Consider the following 10,278-nt stretch of genomic DNA (forward strand, 5'->3'; position numbering starts at 1 on the left):
CTACCTAATTGGTCCAACAAATCATCGATTCTAGGCAATAAGTACTTGTTCTCAATTGTCTGTAATCGATGCATAGTCTTATACTGCCATCCTTCTTCTTCACAAATAGGACCAGTGATCCCTATAGTGACATACTCGGCCAAATAAAGCCCTTCTCAAGCAACTCTTCTAGTTGTTTCTTCAGTTCTACTGGCTCCAAAGGAGACATTCAATAAGGTGCCTTCGAGATTGGAGTAGTTCCTGGGGCCAATGCTATAAAGAATTCTGCTTCTCACTCTGGAGGCCAACCCACAACCTCAACTAAAAACACTTTTGGGTACTCTCTTACTACATCTATGTAGTCAATCCCAAGATCTTCTTCCTTATTAATTGAGAAGAAAATGACAAAAGCTTGACACCTTTTTCTGACAGCCTTGTCTACTTAAGCGGCAGACAATAACACATGACCTTGAGGCATTACCATAAAAGTTGTACTTAACAAAACTGTCACCAACTTCCTCTTACAGTCAAGGACAACATTATTAGCTATCCCCTTTAAGGGTAAACATATTAGGTCAATAACAGAGTCTCGATCCTTAAATATGAGAGTAAGCTTCAGATAAGCTCTAGCAGTCAACATAGTAGTTCTTGTAGGAGTAGACACTTTCAAGTCATAAGGCAATTCAACAACATGAAAATTCAACTTTTGTGCGCAATCCACAGATACAAAAGAATGGGTGGCACCAGAGTTAAACAAAGCAGAAATATCATGTCCTTGAAGTAGAATGTTACCTCAAATTAGATTTGGAGATATTAAGACCTCCTCCTAAGTCATCACATATACTCAGCCGAGGATAATGGAACCGCTACTAAGAGGCATCTGTTGGTTCTCTAGACAATTCCTCGCAATATGTCCTAGCTTGTGGTACTTGAAGCACTCCCAACACTGCCCTGTGTGCCTCTTCCCGCATCTAGGGCACAAACCAATAACACCTGGAGTAGACATAGAAGAGTCTCGGTGAGAACCATGACCTCTATTGGTATGGTTATTTTGGTTCTGTCACCTCTGTACAAAACCCCGTTGAGCATTTGATCTTAGAGTTTGCCCTTGGCCCTTATTTTTCCTTGAGCTCCCTAAACTTCTAGCATTAAACTGATTTCTTTTCGCTACCCCTCTTGTGGGTACTGGGTAGTGGACTGCTTTGGCCGGATTCTCAATCCTTTATGATTCAGTTACTTCACAGGCTCTCCTAGTTGCTACCCACAACTTAACACACATATCCTTAAAAGTCTTGACCTCTATCAGGGTCAGTTACTGCTTCAGCTCTGGCTTAGCATGATTCATCAATTGTTGTGCCAACCAAAGAGAGTGATCCCCCTCTTGATGGGGAACATACTTTGCTAGGTCTATGAACCTAATGATAAACTGGTCCTCATGCATGTCGCCTTGTCTTATGATATAAAACCAGAACTGTTTCTCCACACGCAACTCCTTTGGAAAGAAGTGATCATAGAACATTTGCTTGAAAGTTTCCTAACACATTTGGGAGATATCAGCTAGCCTTATGCTATCCCATTAGTGCCTCGCTTACTCCACTAGGTAGGTAATAAATACTTGTACATTAAGTAGAGAGATGGAAGGGACTGCAGTAAAGATCGTCTCCATCCGCTCAACCTATTTCTCTGCATCAGAGGGCTCCAAGCTTCCCTTGAATTGTGGAGGATCATGACGGTGAACTTTCCTCTAAACTTTGGTGATATCATTTAGTAATGGAGGGTAAATAACTTTTCCTTAAGTCTCCCCTTCATAGCTCACCTCAACAAGTTCATCATCCTTGTGTTCACCCTCACCATGTCCACCATCTAGAAGACCATTTTCTAAGTCATCTTGATGGATCGATCCTTGCTGTTTCCTCACCAGGTCTTCCTCAAATTTCTTTAGTTGCTCATCTACCATTGCGATCATCATTTCTCTCATCTGTCTCAAAAAAACCTCATTCTCTTGAGGTGGTCTGCTACCACCAAGGTTGCTCTGTGGTGAACGAGTCTGTACCATCCTCTCCCCACTTAAGGATGCAACCCATCATTAGAGTCAAAAATAAAATAAAATAAAAAACTAACAAGGAAGGTATGTGCAAAGCATGTATATTGCCACTAGTATACAAGGTATGCAATACTTAAACCAGGAAATGAACAACCATTCTAACATTCCATCAATTATTCTCATACATTATTATACTCAGTTTTATATGTTAACATCATCATTTATTATTAAATAACATCAATAGGCATGTTTTTGAATACATCAATATAAGAGATTACATAACAAAACATAATACATTTTTCCAATACTTCTCTTCTTTCTTTTGATCCTCATCTTCTATTCCTTTTCCATAAATATAATACCTATTATAGTTGGTTAAAAGACGGTGAGATTTGGGAGAATTTCAATATCAAAGAACAATAACAATTATGCCAATAATGCAAGGTTATTACATAACATACATTAATTATCATGCCATAAAAATGGAACACATATTCACACCACAAAGAAAACCCATTCATGCATGTTGCTAAGGCATCAAATGCAAAGAGTTTAGCATATATTATAAAATTACCTCCTAATTATCATTTGAAAATACTATTATGGTAGAAAAGAAAAGCAGTTACACAAGGCTACCATAGTAGAAAGTTTTCAATTCATCCTTTGAAAATATTCTTGAATAAAAGATTTTGAGTGAGAAGAACAAACATAACTAGGTTAGGGATGATTTAATTCCCACTAATATGATTATGGGGAATGAGTCCCTGATTAATGCAACCAATCACAATTCCAAATGTCTTAAACTGAGCTTTCGAGTGTCAAATCGGAATCCTTAATAACTAACAATCCAGCTCATCATACGTACCAATATGTGCTCGTGAGGTGTCAAGTAGGACAGTTATAAATAATAAGTAGTCATACATCACCATACTTATAGTTTAAAACATAGTTCTCAAGTCTCATATCAGTGTATTAATGCTATCATGCAAATGCAATCCTAATGACCACATTCCCTTACTATGGGGAAAATAAGAGCCAAAATTGCTAATCTCTCACCTTGGGAGATAATCCTAAGCTGATCCCTAACTTTAGGGGTTATGGACAAAGTGAGACGTTCCTTTACTATGGGGGAAGCGCCAAAAGCCAACCATCATGCATTAATAGAGGCACTCATCACATGACGATAGTAAACACAATTCACTCTCTAATAACCCATCATATGCATCATGCTCAAGAAATCCAACAAGTGGTCAATCTTTAATTTCATAATCCATTTCCAAATCAAAATCCAGAATAGTAATATATTATCATGAACCTAAGGATTGCATTTTCAAAACTTAGTCCCACAAGACATAGTCATTCTAATATATCAACATAATTCTAAATGTACAACAAAATAACTTTTATAGTTCCAAAACTATAAAACTACTCACAAACAACATATTAGCATATATAATGAGTGAAAATTGATTACCTCTTACCTAAGCAAGGATCAATTACCATAAACCAAGTTGCCTTGAGCATAACAACACCATTCACAAATAATCTACACAATCACATAATCACCACATATTAATTAACAACTAATTAAGTGATTGTAGAGTTTCGAGCATACCTGGGGTGTATAATAAATTCAGATAGCCATTTGCGGAAGTCTTGTCACTATGATGGAGCCAGATTGTACTTCACAACAAATGCACAAGGGAGAGAGGGAAGAGCTAGAAAGAAAAGTTATCTGTAAACTGAGGGAGGGAAGCCAGAATATATGTGCGGTAGTTTTCTGATTTAACTACCTCCACTTATCCCATTTCCGTAACCATTCCCGCCTTAGTTTAAACCAAGAAAAGGAGTGTATCACAGTCCTCGACCCACATGTTATGTTTATTTACACTAGGACCCCAAAGTAAATGGGTTTGGGTCCAATCCACTAAGGGTGGACTGGCCTATTTTCCTACATCTCCCACTTACACTTGGTGGATTAGATGTCGTGGGTCTAGTCTCTTTCTCTCCCTTTAATTTCATACTTTGTGCTTTGCCGTGACCATGTGGGCATGACGTCTTTACTCAGGTGCCTATACTAGAAATCCCTTTTAAAGGACCAGCACAAGTCAACCTCTCCTTCGTGTAGCTTGAATTTCAAAACTATGCCACATATGTCCTAGATTTAGTTATATACACTTTTTCATGGTAAATCTAATCCCTCTCAAGTCAATGTTTGACTCAGATTACCTTCCTCGTATGTCTAGTGTCCACACTTATGATAACAAAATGTCATAAGGGACATGTCACAGACACTAGCATAGGTGTGTATATTGTAGTTAATCTTCCTTTCGCCCAAATATTACTTTGATATGAATTAGTCACTTTCTTGGCATAATACCTTGGATCACATCTATCATGACCACAGGACATATGCCAAAGTAGTAGTTACTAAAATATATTTTCGTGATATTATCAAAGTCAAAGGACACCAATGGGAGTATACTTCCCCCGGGACTCACACAGCAATGAAGCAGGGATCTTTCACTTGCTTCCTTTTTACAGTTCTTCCAACACATGTGATATGAAGCACATGCTATAGTGTTACTCTTTTACTATAAGAGCCTATGTCGTTTTGGACTTATCATTAACACCATACGGACTTAAGTCTAGACACACTTAGTATCTAAACCCAAATTCTTCAACTCTGCTCATATCTACAACGTCAATGTTGAAGAGTTTGTTATCTGGCTACAGGTATTATGGAAGTGGGATTCTAAACTTTGATCCAACTTTATTTACGTGGATCTCATCTTGAATTGTTACACATTAGTCAAGGCGACATATAGTTTGTGTCTTCTCTACCATATCACCATTTTTTGCTACTTTACTGGTGAACACAAATATCTCATCTTTGCTCCCTCCACCTGAGCATCAAAGGCAGTTGCTCGTGTGATAGAGCCAACCTTTTTAACCTGTACGACACATTAGACATTGTATACTTTTAGACAGATGCATAAAGTGATGATAGAAAGATATAATTTTATTAATGATGTTTACATATTACACTTTATGCATGCCAAGAGCTTGCACATGTTCTTTAAAAACTTTTTCAACTATTTGCTTTGTTAGGGGATCTGCTACTATACATTTTGTCACATCCAGTAATATGACAATTAAGAATAAGGATATTCCTAAATATTCAAAGGCCAAAAAGGACAAGGAGAAATAGAAGAATTTTGGTAGAAAATAATTATTATGATTTTCCAAGGTAATTATGGAAATTTGACTAATTAAAAAAATTGGTCAAAAATAATTATGGAAAAATATTTCCAAGTCTTAAAAAATTAAGGAAAAATAAGAATAATATCCTTTGAGAATTATATGGGATTATAAAATTGGTTTTATGACCAAATTACCCTTAGAGAAATTACAAAGGAATTTAAGGGCGATTTAAGCTAGTTTAAGGCCTTTTATTTGGAAAATTCCAAATAAATATTGGGAAGGAGAATAAAATCCCGAGAAAATTCCTATGATGTCTCAAGAAATTATAAGAAATTATGAGATTAAAAAAAGACCCTCAAGTATCCAAGATTTTTCCTAATTCCTTTGAAAAGCAGAAAAATCACTAAAGAAAAAGAAATCAGTTTTCCTTTTTATTTAATTATTGGAAATTCAATTTTGAGATAAAGAGGGCAATTTGGGAAGATAAACATGAGGAGAATAAATTATGGATTTGACAAAAAATAATTACAGAGGCCAGAATACTGTAATTATAGAAAAGAAGTTAATCCTAGAGTCAAAGTGCACCAATAAAGCAAGACTAGAATCTTGCAATTCAAATGGTTCACATTTGGCCATGTTTCAAGCCACCAATGGAGAAGATTTAAAGTTGCCAAATGTCAAGCCACCAATAGAGAGGATCTTGACTTTTGAAATTAATTTCATTTGGCATTAAGTTAATTAAGAGAGGAGATTAAGATTAAGTAAGCATTTGACATATGGCATAGCATTAAATGTTAGTGGTTGGGATATTTTGTGCACTTAATGAGCTCCTCCTCTCCCATTTTTCTGTATATGTTTTGGCCAAGAGAGAGCTAGAGAGGAAAAGAGTGATTTTCAAAGGGAAACCAAGGAGAAAGGCATCAACTTTAAGCACACAAGTGAGAATCAAGGTTAGTTTATGGTTCCAGATGGTTCCTTGTCTTGTTTTCTTGCTTTGTATGGTTGGAATTTCCCTTGTTAATGGAGCTGGCCAAAATGTATATATGATAGGGGAAGAAGTTTTGTTGTTCAAACATGTTAGAACACTTCAAAGCATGATAGATCATAGTGGTTACAAGTGGTTGTACGTTGTTTTTGAAGTGTTTTCTTTGATGTTTCTCTTGAGGTTCATTTTGGTCAAAGCAAGAACTTGACCCTAGGATGAGTTTTTCAATGTTTTGATGCTTCTATTGTGTTCAAAATGGAAAATAGTGTAGGATGAACCTAAAGAACAAGTGTTGGAAGCATTAGAATTAAAGTTGTAATTTTTGGTTAAGGAACCCTATTGGTTCGGTCAAGAGAAAAGTGAAAGGAGGAATTTTATTTTCTTAAATCTAATTGTATATTTGAATTCTACATGAAAAATCATATAGAAAAAGGTCAAGAGGGAATTTTTAGGGTTTATGGAAACAAACTCTAAAATTTAAAGAACGAAGGTGGAAGCTTTAAGGGACAAAGGTTGTCTTTGAGTTATATTGTTGATTTTTATGTGGAATAGTTGATGATTCTTGCTTCCCTTTTTATAAATTGTCATGTTAGGGTTTGACACCTGTGGAAGCTATCACACCTTACTATTATATTGACTTAGGTTCCTTCCAAAATCATTTTAGACCACATTGGATGGTCTTAGGCTCACTTTTTTCTATAAAAACGCTAATTTTCGGATTTTTATTGTTCATCGGGTAAAAATCTAATTTTTCTGGCTAAACTTAAAAAATTCATAACTTATTCTACAAAAATCCAATTGGGGTGATTCAAAATTATACTTAAATCTCTTTAAGTCCTATTTCAAGGAAAAATAATCTCATTGTCCAATTCCTTATGAGAAAGCGTCAGGTTTTTGAGAAAAGCAACACTGTCCATTTGCCAAAAACTCTGGTTCCCAGATTTTGATCATTAATTTTGAAAAATCATTATAAATCGTATACTGGGCCATTTTTAATGTATTAGCTATCAAATTGAATATCAGGACGTTATCTTTCATCATGTCAAATTTCATAATCAAGTGCATTCGGGAGCATAGTCAAAAATTTACGTGAACCAGTAAGTTTCAGTGTACTTCCAGCACTATTAGTTTAATATTTACATAACCAAAATGAGCTCATGAATTTTTGTGGCTAAACCCCACAAATTAGCCTTCAATATGTAGCTTCTCCTTGGAGGATTCAGGTCCTAAAATGTTACATTATTTTTAAGGGATGAGATTTTTGAAAATCCCAGTAGCAAATTAACCAACTATAACACCAAGCAAGCATCATTATTATGCATGATCATATTAGCTACTATTGATGAACTAACATGCTTATCATTTGACAAACTCAAACATGCAAAGTCCAAAGCAAGATACTACATAGAGCAACCACGTAACAATCAAGAAAGCTCAACCACAATAATAGTAGTTAACCATACAATAATCAACAATGCTAGTTAGTGGTAGTAGCTAGGTTTAACTTACTACCTTGCTCCAAAAGTCTTAGCTTTTCTTCCTTCTCCTCTTTCCCTTGACAAATATCAAACCCTAACCATGTGATCCAACAAAAAGGGCAGCCATAATCATTATTCAACCATGAAAAAGCAAGAACAAAAAACAAAACAACTCTTGAACCATAAAGCTTCCTCCTTTGTTCACTACTTTTAGACTTGGTTCTCTTTAACCCTAAAAATCACACCTTGACCTAACCTTACATGGTTTTTCATGTAGATCTCAAATATGTGCTCCGATCTAGCAAAATAAAATGGCCTCCTTTAGTTTCATTTTGACCGAACCACTAGGTATTTTCAACCAAAAATCATAACTTTGCTTTAAAACTTCCAGCACTTGTTTCCTTTGATTTACCCTACACCATTCCTCATTTTAAGCATCATGGAAGCCTTAAAACAATGAAAAAATCATCCTAGGGTTCAGTTCATCTCTTGGCTGAAAAGAACTCTCACAACAACAACCATGAAAAATGCTTTAAAACAACTTAAACTCACTTGCAAACACTAGGATCTAGCTTGTGTTGTTGTGTCTTAGCAAGTGTGATGATCAAAACTTCTTTCCCCTTTTTATTAATCAGTTCGGTCCACATTAAGATAGGGAGGAGACAGATTTTTAACCATAAAAAGGAAAGAAAACAAAGTAAGAACACCTCTAGAACCAAGATCTAACCTTGAAAGCTTGCTTGAATGACCAAAGGTGCTTCCTTTTTCTTGTTTTCTCTCAAACTCTCTCTTTTTCTCTTATTTTCTCCCTTGGACGAATTGAACATCTGAAAATGGGGAGAGAAGAGCTTCATTAATGCTTCAAAATATGCCAACCACCTTCTTTAATGATAGTCCAAGTGTCATTACCCTACTAAGTCTTGATTCCTCATTCCTAATTAACAAAATTCCAAATGAAATTAATTACTAAAGTCAAAATCCTCTCCATTTATGGAATGACACTTGGCTATTTCAAATCTTCTCCTTCAAGAGCTTGACACATGGCTCAATAGGATCCCTTAGATTTGCAAGACACCAATCTTGCTTTATCAGTATACTTTAGGCTCTGAGTTTAATTTCTTTTTGTAATTACAGTAGCTTAGCCTCTGTAATTATTTTTTGTTAGATCCTTAATTTATTCTCCTCATTGTTATCTTCCCAAATTTCCCTCTTTGTCTCAAAATTAATTTTCTAATATTTAAATAAAAAGGAAAATTAATTTCCTTCTTTTTAGGGATTTTTTCCACTTTTTATCATTATTTGGAAAAATCTTGGATACTTGAGGGTCTTCATTTAATTCCATAATTCCTTATAATTCCTTGGGATCTCATATGAATTTTCTTGGAATTTTATTTCCCTTAAAAATGTTTATTTGGAATTTTTCAAATAAAATCCCTTAATTAGCCTAAATCACCCTTTAATTCTCTCATAATTTCTCTAAGGGTAATTTGGTCATAAAACCAACTTTATAATTTCATATAACTCTCAAAAGATATTATCCTCATTTTTCCTTAATTTTCCAAGGCTCAAAAATATTTTTTCTTATTTACATTTGATCAATTTTCCTTAATTAGTCAATTTCCTATAATTGGCTTGGAAAATTGCTGTAATTATTTTCCACCAAAATCCTTTGACTTTTCCTTATCATTTTTAATCCTCAATAATTTGAGAATATTTCTTATCTCTAATTATCATAATGCTGGATGTAATAGAAGCAAGAAAGAAGAACAAGAAAATCAAAGAGCATTGGAGTAAGGTAGTGGGATTTAATTAGCCATTAATGTTAACTTTGCATTGTTATTTATGGCATGAATGCTTGCTATTATATGGTTGAACTATGATGTTTGTGATATGGTTGCACCTTGTATTTGTTGCCATGGCCTTGCATGTTGAGGTCACCTATTTATAAGAAGATTAGTTCTCCTATGATAGCTAATATTGAAATGCTTTATAATGATGCACGTTGATGTTTTGGTTGATTGATCTTGCTACTGGGATTTCTTAAAATCTCATCCCCCAAATACAATCTAACATTTTAGGGCCTGAAAATTTCAAGGGAAAGCTACAGATTAAAGGTTGAATTATGGTGTCACACCATAAAAATTCATAGACTTTTGGTTATGTAAATATTCAGCTGGACAGTGCTGTAAGCTTAATGATACTGCTAACTTTAAGTGATGTTTTGATTAAGTTCCTAAATTCTTTTAATCACGAAATTTGTCATGATTATAGATCACATTCTGAGATTCATTTTGATAGCTAACATGCTAAAAATGGCTAACTATACGATTTTTAATGATTTTTCAAAGTTAAGGTTCAGAATCTGGAAAAAGGGTTTTTGTCAAATGGACAGAGGTGACTTCCACAAAAACCTGATACTTTTTCAAAGGTCAAGATTATTTTTTGTTGAAAGATAATTCAAAGAGATTTTTATAAAATTTTAAACCACTCCATTTTAATTTTTCTAGATTACGTTATGAATTTTTGAAGTTGAGCCAGAAAACTGGATTTTTACCAGATGAATAGTGAAAATCTGAAAATCAGTGTTT

The sequence above is a fragment of the Neltuma alba genome, unplaced genomic scaffold (assembly GCF_004799145.2).
Source record: "Neltuma alba isolate B1F8T4 unplaced genomic scaffold, ASM479914v2 tig00010421_pilon, whole genome shotgun sequence".
Classification (NCBI taxonomy): Eukaryota; Viridiplantae; Streptophyta; class Magnoliopsida; order Fabales; family Fabaceae; genus Neltuma; species Neltuma alba.